At 39.6% G+C, this 9,312-nt stretch overlaps 1 protein-coding gene across 1 annotated transcript in view; it reads left to right on the top strand.

The window, feature by feature from the left end:
* The first annotated feature begins 2,364 nt into the window (after window positions 1-2,364).
* PRRG2 (proline rich and Gla domain 2) overlaps window positions 2,365-9,312 on the top strand; it is a 28,257-nt gene continuing 21,309 nt past the window's right edge. Inside the window, exon 1 of the mRNA XM_063300899.1 lies at window positions 2,365-2,582. The gene's annotated coding sequence lies outside the window, so the exon portion shown is untranslated. The remainder of the gene's footprint in view (window positions 2,583-9,312) is intronic.

The following is a 9,312-nucleotide window of genomic DNA, read 5'->3' as shown; positions in this document are numbered from 1 at the left end:
CTTTCTCTTTCACAGGAATCAATCAGAGGTAAAACGCTCTTCCAACCTGAGGCTTGGAGATGGGGTTGCCTTCAGCTTCCAAACTGAAGGGGAAGCAGGTTGAAGGCAAGAGTGCTTGCTGAAAGGGAAGCTTGTCCACCCACAAGCTCAGAATGTTAAGCACCGCAAAATAAAATGATGGCTTTGCTGAGGTTTTAAATTCAGCACAGGCCAGAAATAAAGTGATCCTATCATGAGGTCACCAAAGTCTAGAATTGTTTTCAAAGAATGCACAGGTGAAGGTGCCCTACAGAAAAGATACGCAAAGCCAGGGCACGGCACCCTCCAACATGCTACCAGGGTTGTAAGCCAGGCCTGGAAAGTGGAACAAGGCAAAGGGTTTAAAGAGGTCAGCTTTCAAATCTCTGTGGTCATGTGATGGTCATGACCCTGAAATAAGATGGGAGTGGGAAGGACACCACCCAAAGCAAAACAGAAGTTTGTAAGGACAAGAGATGTTTCAGTCTTGCTTGGCAGATCCATTCTACAGGAAACTAAAGAGTAACATTTGGTTTTAGTGACACAAAAATGAGGAAATACATCTGATACATATTTTTACACAAGATTGTGATTCTTGACACGTAGTTGGCTGGGAAGGATTGGTGAGCAATGGGTAAGAAATGCGTCATTATGGCAAGAAAGGGGCTTTTCCCAGTCGTTTGGCCACAACTTCTCCTTCATACTGCTTGAATATTTCTAACTTCAATATATAATATTAATCTGACATACAGTATATATATTGTTCTAAATCTCACATAACAACAATGAAAGCAAGCTTCCCTAAGCCACAATATAAACTAACTGTGGCATGAAATAACCCTTCAGTTAACATTTTCCCCCTCTTTTTCTGGTACCTATGACAAACACACATTCCCTCTGTTGATTGAATTAACTATTTTCAAAGCGACAGACCTGTAATAGAATACAGTATGTTCAAAAGAAGGGCTAACAAGTTTCATCTTGACTTTTGGAATAGAGGACACATACACAAAAAGTTTGGAACAAGGTGAGTATAGAAAGATGAATAACTATAATGAAACCTTAATTGGTGGTTTAAACTTGAAGAGTTAGCAGCCCAACCCTATCCATGTTTACTTTTTAATCAGATCAATAGGTTTTGTTCTCCATGTAAAGTAGATATAGAATTCTGAGGGTAATGGACGTGGGGGACATGACTAATGGACTGATGGGAGCAGAGTTGGGATGGGACCTGCTGCCTTTGTTGTTATTGGTGGACCTGATCTTCTGTTCAAAGCCACAGGTGTGCAAGGTTTATGGAAAAATATGTTCTGCATGCACACGCAATTGATCCAAAAGATTCAGATCAATAGATGAAGTCAGGAAAGAGTGGCTGAGATTGTGCATTTATTTAAACGTAGTTGACATAGTAACAATTGACTGGGTACATACATCTTCTCCAGCTTGGCAGCTTCAGATGTGGAAGCCTTTTCCAAGCAGAACGGCCATTAACTGTAAGCAGAAACATTGTTCACAAACTGCAGCCCCTGAGTTCTCACAACACACGGAGCCAAAACTGAACAGAACACATATAATGGCTTAGCATGAACTGTAAGCCAATAAGTAGGTTCTCTCATTCCTATTTTCACATCCTTGTGGCTGTCTGAATAGGGCTATCAAGGGAACACTCATCCAGCAACTACAGTTTTATTAGATCACTTGATAAACCTTTGAAAGAACAGAAAATTCACCCACAAACCCCAACAGACACAGGTACGTCTGTTTTCTCAGGGTTCAGTATTGTTTCCAAGTTCTGGATCGTTAACAGTATCTCCCAATTTCTCCCCTATTAAACCTTTCCACACTGACATTGGATGCTACACATTCTCAACTCCAGACAAGCAGTATCCCTGCTGTACCTCTTAAGACTGATTAAGACTGATTAAGATTAATGGATATGTATCACTTATGTATGGATTTAACTGTCCTGTACTTATGATTGCAAAAGCAGACATCAAAGGAAGGGCACCAAACAATCAGTGGATTGGGCTCACTGGAGCTGGACCACTCCAGTCTTGAACTCTGGAATCTGTTTTTAAAGCCCAGGACTCCTGCGTGGTATTACGGATGAGGAGAATGCACCGAAGCACCCAGGAGCGTTCTGTGGACTGGGTGACGCAACGGTTTCTGTGAAGCGGGTTGCTGGACATTTACATAGAAGAGGCACACCCAGGAATGCTGCGGCTGGACTGGGAGTTCCTCTCCCTCCATTACCTGGCTCTCCCCTCCTCTCTCTCCTCTCCTCCTGCATGTGATGTTTAGACACGCCCACTTTCAGACCTGGACTTTTGGTAGCGCCTGCTCGCTTCCACCCGGGAGGCGCTTGCTTTTATTCCAACAACTCCTCTCCCCTCTGCTCCCAATGAGGAGGTACCCATGCCATTTCTTATCCCCCTATCACCCAATGATGCTTAGCTCGCCTTTGAACAGTTCAGATCCGGCTTTCTAGTGTGGACGAGCAAGTGGAATCTTAAAAAAAGCCCTGCGCTCCTGCCAAGGTTCAGTTTTCCACCCGTTCCGGATAGGTGAGTTGGTAGCACGCGGACAGCGATGGAACGAAACTAGCTTTTGCTTTCCAAAAGTATGTCTGCTTTTATTTTAATTCCTTGCCTATTTGGATCTGTGCTTCTTAAACTGAGGGTAATTACAAGGGGGGGGGGAGTAATTTGGGCATATCCTGGGGGTAATGGAGCAATTTGCAATTGCTTGTTTGTGAGTTGAGGATCCAGTTTGGGACTGCCGCTGCTGAGACGTTTGTGTAAAACAATAGTCTTTTTTTTGTGGGGGGGGAGGGATAATGACATTGTTCCAGACCGGGAAAAGGGGTAACTGGATCAAACAGTTTCTGTTCTAGAACTTATAGCGCGCGGGGGGGGAGGTATTTTTATACTTTTCTTTTTAGCTGCAGCTGGTTTAGTTTAGGTTTGGTTTAGTTTAGTTTAGTTTAGTTTAGTTTAGTTTAAATTCCAATCAGACAGTTGATTGTTTAGTTCCAATCAAACAGCTAAGTGCTTGGGAAGTTATAAGTGGCACAATAATAATAATTGCATGAAGATTCCACTCAAATTAACCTAGTATTTAAAAATATTCTAGTAACAGAAATGGCATCAAATCTTTTTTTCATCCTCTCCCAATCTTCATATGTAAGTCCCATTGCTTTTTAGACAGATTTTTAAGTATGTATAGGATATTTCACCTTCTGTGTGAAAGGAATTGATAGCTCACTGGACAGTAATTAAATTGTTAGGAACAGTTTTTCAAGTCCATTTACTGTTTTATAGTTCAGGGAAATGGAAGGCAGTTGGTCTGTGCAGTAAACTGAATTTGAAGGGCAAAGTATGGTTTGGAGTTTGCATGATAACCTGCATAACATCTGGTGGAAAACTGTAAAGTAGCCATGCCTTTTCCAGGAAACACAGAGCCTCCTCTCTATCTTTGATCCAAGTTGCTTAATGATAAAGAAAGAGAAAATTTGTATTGGTTTCGTTTCATTCTTGCTTTGGAGCTATTTTTATTACAGTAAATGCACAGCTCTATTTGTGTGTGTGTTTTATATATCAAGTAGGCAAACAGATGCATTTTACTGACAAAAGTCAAGGGTCTCTATCTTAAGTCTACCTATTGTCCTTCCTTCATATACACAGCACACTCCTCCTCCAAATCCCATCAAGATATCTTAATCTTTAAATTATTAAAAGTTTGGTAACCCTTGGCAACTGAAGATGACAGTTTTCATCTCTACAGGGGAGGGGTTCCCAACCTTTTGAGGCTGGGTGACCATATTGAATGGGAATTCTGAGAACCTGACATGGCCACTCCCACCCAATTGCTGCCATTGTGGGCATGCTGGTAACAAAACATCTAGACTGGTGAAGTTGCTCTACATCAGTGTTTCTCAAACTTAGCAATTCTGGAAGTTGAAATCCACACACCTTAAAGTTGTCAAGTTTGAGAAACACTGCTCTATATCATCCCCACTAACTTCTGAGAATTCTCCCTAACCCCTTAGCCTGCTTTTGCCTTTCTCTTCTGGGCAGATGGATACCCTTCTAACCAAAGCTACTGTTTTTATTTTCTAATTCTACTTCTATAGTCCCTGTAAGACCCAGACACTTTTTGGAAACAAAGATAATGCTTAAAACTAGTGCTTTGTGGGATTCTAATTTCCCATTTAATACATTAAATTAAATAATTTAATTTTAAATAAAATCAGAAAGGTGATGGGATTTGATAGGCACCAAGGGAGGTGTTGCTGGGCCAAGTGGTGGCCCTGGGCACCACAGTGGAAACAAAGGTTAAAGGAGCTTTGTAGGATGTATAGCAATGATTTGCAACTTTGCCAGACTTCATAAAAGTAGAGGGCCAGGGCAAAAAATAAATGTGATTTAATTTACTATTGTTGTTCTTTACACACAGTCCACCAGATAGTTATTATTGGATTTGCTACTTTTGACTATCAGACTATCAAATCCTTCCCAAGGATCTAGGATAGCTAAAGATATCATAATATATGTGCCAGTCTAAGAAATACAACTTTTTGTAACAGATGATGTAATTGAGGTTCTATCTGTTGCTATTATGCTTTTCCAGGAATAATGATAATGATCATATATTTTAAATTGAAGTTAGTGATTCTTTTGCTGTACCTTGTAAATCACCCAAGCCCATTATGGGAGAGGGTAGCATATACATTTTCTAAATAAATAACATTTAATGGCTTAACGGTTTCACCATTTGCCATATGAAAATTACAATTTGGTGGCAATGTTTTGGAGGATTTTGGGGGTGTGCACTGAAAGATGGTTGGGTCTTCAGAGAGCACATTCCAGATCTAAAAGAGTATGAAAATACCTGAAACACTGACAATTTGGAAGGACTCTAGAAATGTTTTCATATAATTCTAAGCTCTTTTAGCAAAAGACACTCTAGGCCAGCATGGCATATCATAAGGGATGTTGAGAATTATGGTTCAGCAACATCTGGAAGGCTGGACAGTATACCTCCATGTCTAAGACCTATCAGATTAATTAATAGTTTTGGGTTTTTTCTGTATGGGAGGAAGTTAACTTATGCCAGATTCTTTGAGATGAATTGTTGGGAGTCATCTAAGCAGCAGAAATGGCAGATTTACTTCAGCTTTAATTCCACTGCAACTATTCCTTGGACTGCAATCCTATACACATTTCGTCAGAATTATATTAGGGCAGCAGTGTATTTCCAAGGGCTTTCATAAGGAAGCATGCAGTTTGAAAACTACTGCATTATCATCGTGATATTGCAAAGAATTTTGTTGACTCAGATCATGCAGGGCTTGATAAACAGAAAACAGTGTGGGGGAGGCTCCAGTTTCCCTGGAACTCTCATGTGTGTAAGCATGCATGCATAGAATGGCAAATTATTAACTTCCTTTATAAATCTGTGAGATGGATTCCGAGAGGCTGAAGAACATCCTGGTTCTGTTTCATTTAACAGGACTTTTTGTATGAACTCCAAAACATGAAAATAAAATAGTTTTGCTAATTACCCTTATTTAAGAATGTATGATGAATTGAGTCTAGGGAATATAACTTGGTGGAATGTGAGAATGACCTTGGAAGATGTGGGGAGAGATGCTGCCTAGGGAATGATCAGATAAAAGGGGGAGGAGCCCACAGCTGAGTAATGTACTTAGAAAGGATCCGCCCTAACTTGGCAGGTGGTAAAAAGGGACAGCGGGAAATTTGTACTTTCAGACTTGCAAGATTCTATTAATGTAGCCTAACAATAAAGTAGAAGTAGCTCATCTGGTTGTGTTCCCTGTCTGGTTTACCTGGGAGGGCTGACAATAACACCCAAGTCTCTTTGGTAGTGCTGAAACGCACTTCCTTTATTAGGACTTAGTGTTTTATCACACTAAGCCAAAGTGCTTTAGCATGGCTTACTGAAATTATCCATCATGGTTTACAAATGACAATGACTAGGTTTGTACAACATGCTAAGCCAATTCCAAACAAGCTACATTATGGCTTCCTACCCTATCCATAATATTCTTAGCTTAACTTACTTCCCAGAGAATGCAAGGGGTCAAGCTTTAAGCATTTTAGGTCCCATGTGGTCTTCTGTGTACACTTGTTAATAAGTAATAGTAAAATGCCTCTAGGAAGAAGTTGGCTTCAGCAAGAATCAAGTTCCTTGTGTGGGTGTTATTATAATATGACTCTGCTGCTCCCATTTTGATAAGATAGAGTGTCCTGACTCCCAGGAAACACTCTGAGACAGGGAACTGGTCTCTAATGTTTTATTGATAATACACAACAGTAATCCTAACAAACTGAACAAACGTGGGAAAACCCAGCCATATAAATCCCACAGGTTAAGGCGGTCCCAATCTGTGCCTCTTGGAATGGCTTACCAATTTCTCAGTGCTACGCATGCGCTTAACAGTCTGGAAGGGAGCCCCCTGCTCGCCATCCTTACTCATGACATAGAGAAGGAAATTTCAACAGGTGAAACTTTTCTCAAGTCGGTATTACAACTGTGCTTTCCAAATTCTTATTGATCCCAGTGGAGCAACTCTTAACAGTAACATGAACACATTTACACCAGGTTTTTTAAGTTGGTCTGAATGTCTTGGAGTGTGCCAGAGAGCTGGGAACACCAAGAAGATTTGGCATCCTCAGTGTTCCCCATCTTCCAGCTTCAGTTCTACTTCTTTGAGTCTTCCTTATCTTGGAGTTTCCAGGGTCAGGACTGTCTTTGGTGGATACCAAGGGGAGAGAGTGGGGGAAAGGATGGCAAAAAAGTCAAGGTAGCAAAAAAGAAGTAGAGCTTCTATTGCATGACTGCAGCTCTCATCTTGACTTTTTTAACTTATTGCCCCAATGGGCACCCCTGGCTGAAATCCTTGCTTCAGAAGTGGGAAGCTGAGGATCCTTTTGCTCTGGAGCCACCACACGATTTAGTACTAGACTTGTAAATCGGACCTGTCATTCCAGCACTAAATAAATAAGCAAGGAGACAATTGGCATAAAATGCACATATACCAATTAACAAAGTAGGGATGACCATGACCTATTTGGAAAGGACCAATGCAATTGAGCATCCATTTGGCATTGGATTAAGTGGCATGGCTGTCTGCAAGGTATGGTCGAAAAGGCAAGATGGCAGCCACGACCGTGTGATTGAAGCTCTGCCTGTTTTTCATGTGCATTCTGACACACATGAAAAACAGGCAAAGCTTCAGTCACATGGTTGTGGCTGCCAGTTTAACATTTCTGACAATACCTTGCAGACATCCTGGTGACAACTCTATTAAGACTTACTAGGAACTAAGTACAGCACAAACTGACTGACTTCTGCATAAACATGCTTTAGCTCAGTTGTCCTGAGAAGGCCTTTTGAAATAATTCGTCTCTGTATATTAAAAAACTTCTGGGGCGAACTGAAGATGGCTTCGCAAAAGCATAGCCAAGGGCTGTGGCAAAGACCAAGGAACCAGTTAGTAGACCAGCTCCTTGGAACCTCTCCAGATAAGAAGAGAACAGGAGATCACCCGCATGTGCTCCAGACAGCTGCTCCTCATGAGGAGACCACAGGACAGCGGTGTTCCTCAGGTTTGAGCACTGGGAGATGAAGGGATTAAGCCATCTTCCTTGCAACTGTGGCTGAGCCTTTTAAAGGACACTAAGTTTGCGAACCTCATTTTCTAATCACTTTCAGAAACTGCCTATTAAACATTTTAAAACTATTAGAGACCTTCAGAATGACAAGCTTGAAAAGTCTTCATTGGGTGGGTTTCTCTTCAACTCAACTGAAGAAAAGTTAATTATAAGCTTAAGAATTTGAAGAATCTGAAATAAACAGCAAAAAGCCAAATAAGATTTTATCTTAGAAAGTTGTAAGTGGACTAAGGGTCCAGATCAATTTGGAATATTGAAACTTTTATAATAAGTCTTTGGAATTAATTATAAAGAACAGCCAGCTTCTCATGGGAAATAGATCTGTTTTGGGTTTTGGAAGACGTAACAGAGATTAGTAATTTCATGAAGTAAAAACTGGACGCTAGAGGGAACTAAAGATTTTAGGTAGAGGAAAAAAATGCAAGCCTATAAAATGCAAAACATTATAAGAACGAAAATACTGAAGGACACCTTTTAAGAATGGGGTCAAAAATTACTGACCCCAATATCAACAATGTCAATAATGATGTCTGCTTCTATGGAGAGACAATTTCCAAAAGATGTTATTGAAGAAATGACAGATGTAGAACAAATTTTATCTGACAAGATAGAGATGATACCAAAAGTAGATTTACATCTGACAGGCCAAGAGAATTATTTATTATTATTATTTATTAAATTTATATCTCCAGAATGGCTTGGAAAAGGATGTTTCATTGGATCCAGAAAAGAAATTCGCTGATGTTTTAAAATTCAAAAAGGCAGTACAAATGAGAAACCAAGAAAGTGACCTGGATAATTTTTTCCTATTCGATTTACAAAATAGGTTTGTTAAGGCCTTGAAGAACTCTGTGCAATGGGACAAAGAAGAAATGAAGAGAAATCAAATCCTACGACAATATATGAATGAATTAAAAAATAAGACTCTTAGAAGTAAAAGTAAGAAATGTGAAGTTGATTTATTTGATCAAGGTTAAAACAAGATATGTTGTTACTTCTCGCAACCCTTTGTGGACTTACTGCTGACACCAGGACTGAAAAGACGATGTTTTATGGATTTGTTTATAGATAAGGGATGTGATATGGGATGAAGAGATAATTGTTTGTAACCTTAGAGGGGGTGAAAAGTCACTAAATATGTTTATACTTGTTGTGATAAAGGTTGGAAGTTACTTCTTTATATATTTCTTTTCTCTTTATTATATTCTTTCTTTCTTTCTTCCTTTCTTTTTCTTTTTCCTTGCACCTTTTATCCTTTATTTCTATTCTATTCTATTCTCTTTCTTTAAGTTTAGTTTATATTAGATTTTACTATTATAATCAAATTCTTAATAAAATTATATATCCATATCTTTGTATAGTAAAAACTATTCTAGCCTAAAATTATACCTTAAATTAGCAGCTTCTGAACACGCCTCCTTAGCAATTAGCAGGTGATAATGCTGAGCACCAAGCCGATCAAATTTCTGTTAGAAGAATAGCAGCAGGCCAGGCCATCTGACAAATTGTAATGCATTACAGCCCTATGGGAATGTTTTCTTTAAACAAGCAAAAATAAAGCCCAACTGCTGGTAATTACCTGGTTATGGACCCTTGC

The sequence above is a fragment of the Candoia aspera genome, chromosome 4, assembly GCF_035149785.1.
Source record: "Candoia aspera isolate rCanAsp1 chromosome 4, rCanAsp1.hap2, whole genome shotgun sequence".
NCBI classification, from domain to species: Eukaryota; Metazoa; Chordata; class Lepidosauria; order Squamata; family Boidae; genus Candoia; species Candoia aspera.
The sequence above is the reverse complement of the archived record's forward strand: the minus strand, read 5'-3'. Positions and strand labels throughout refer to the sequence as shown.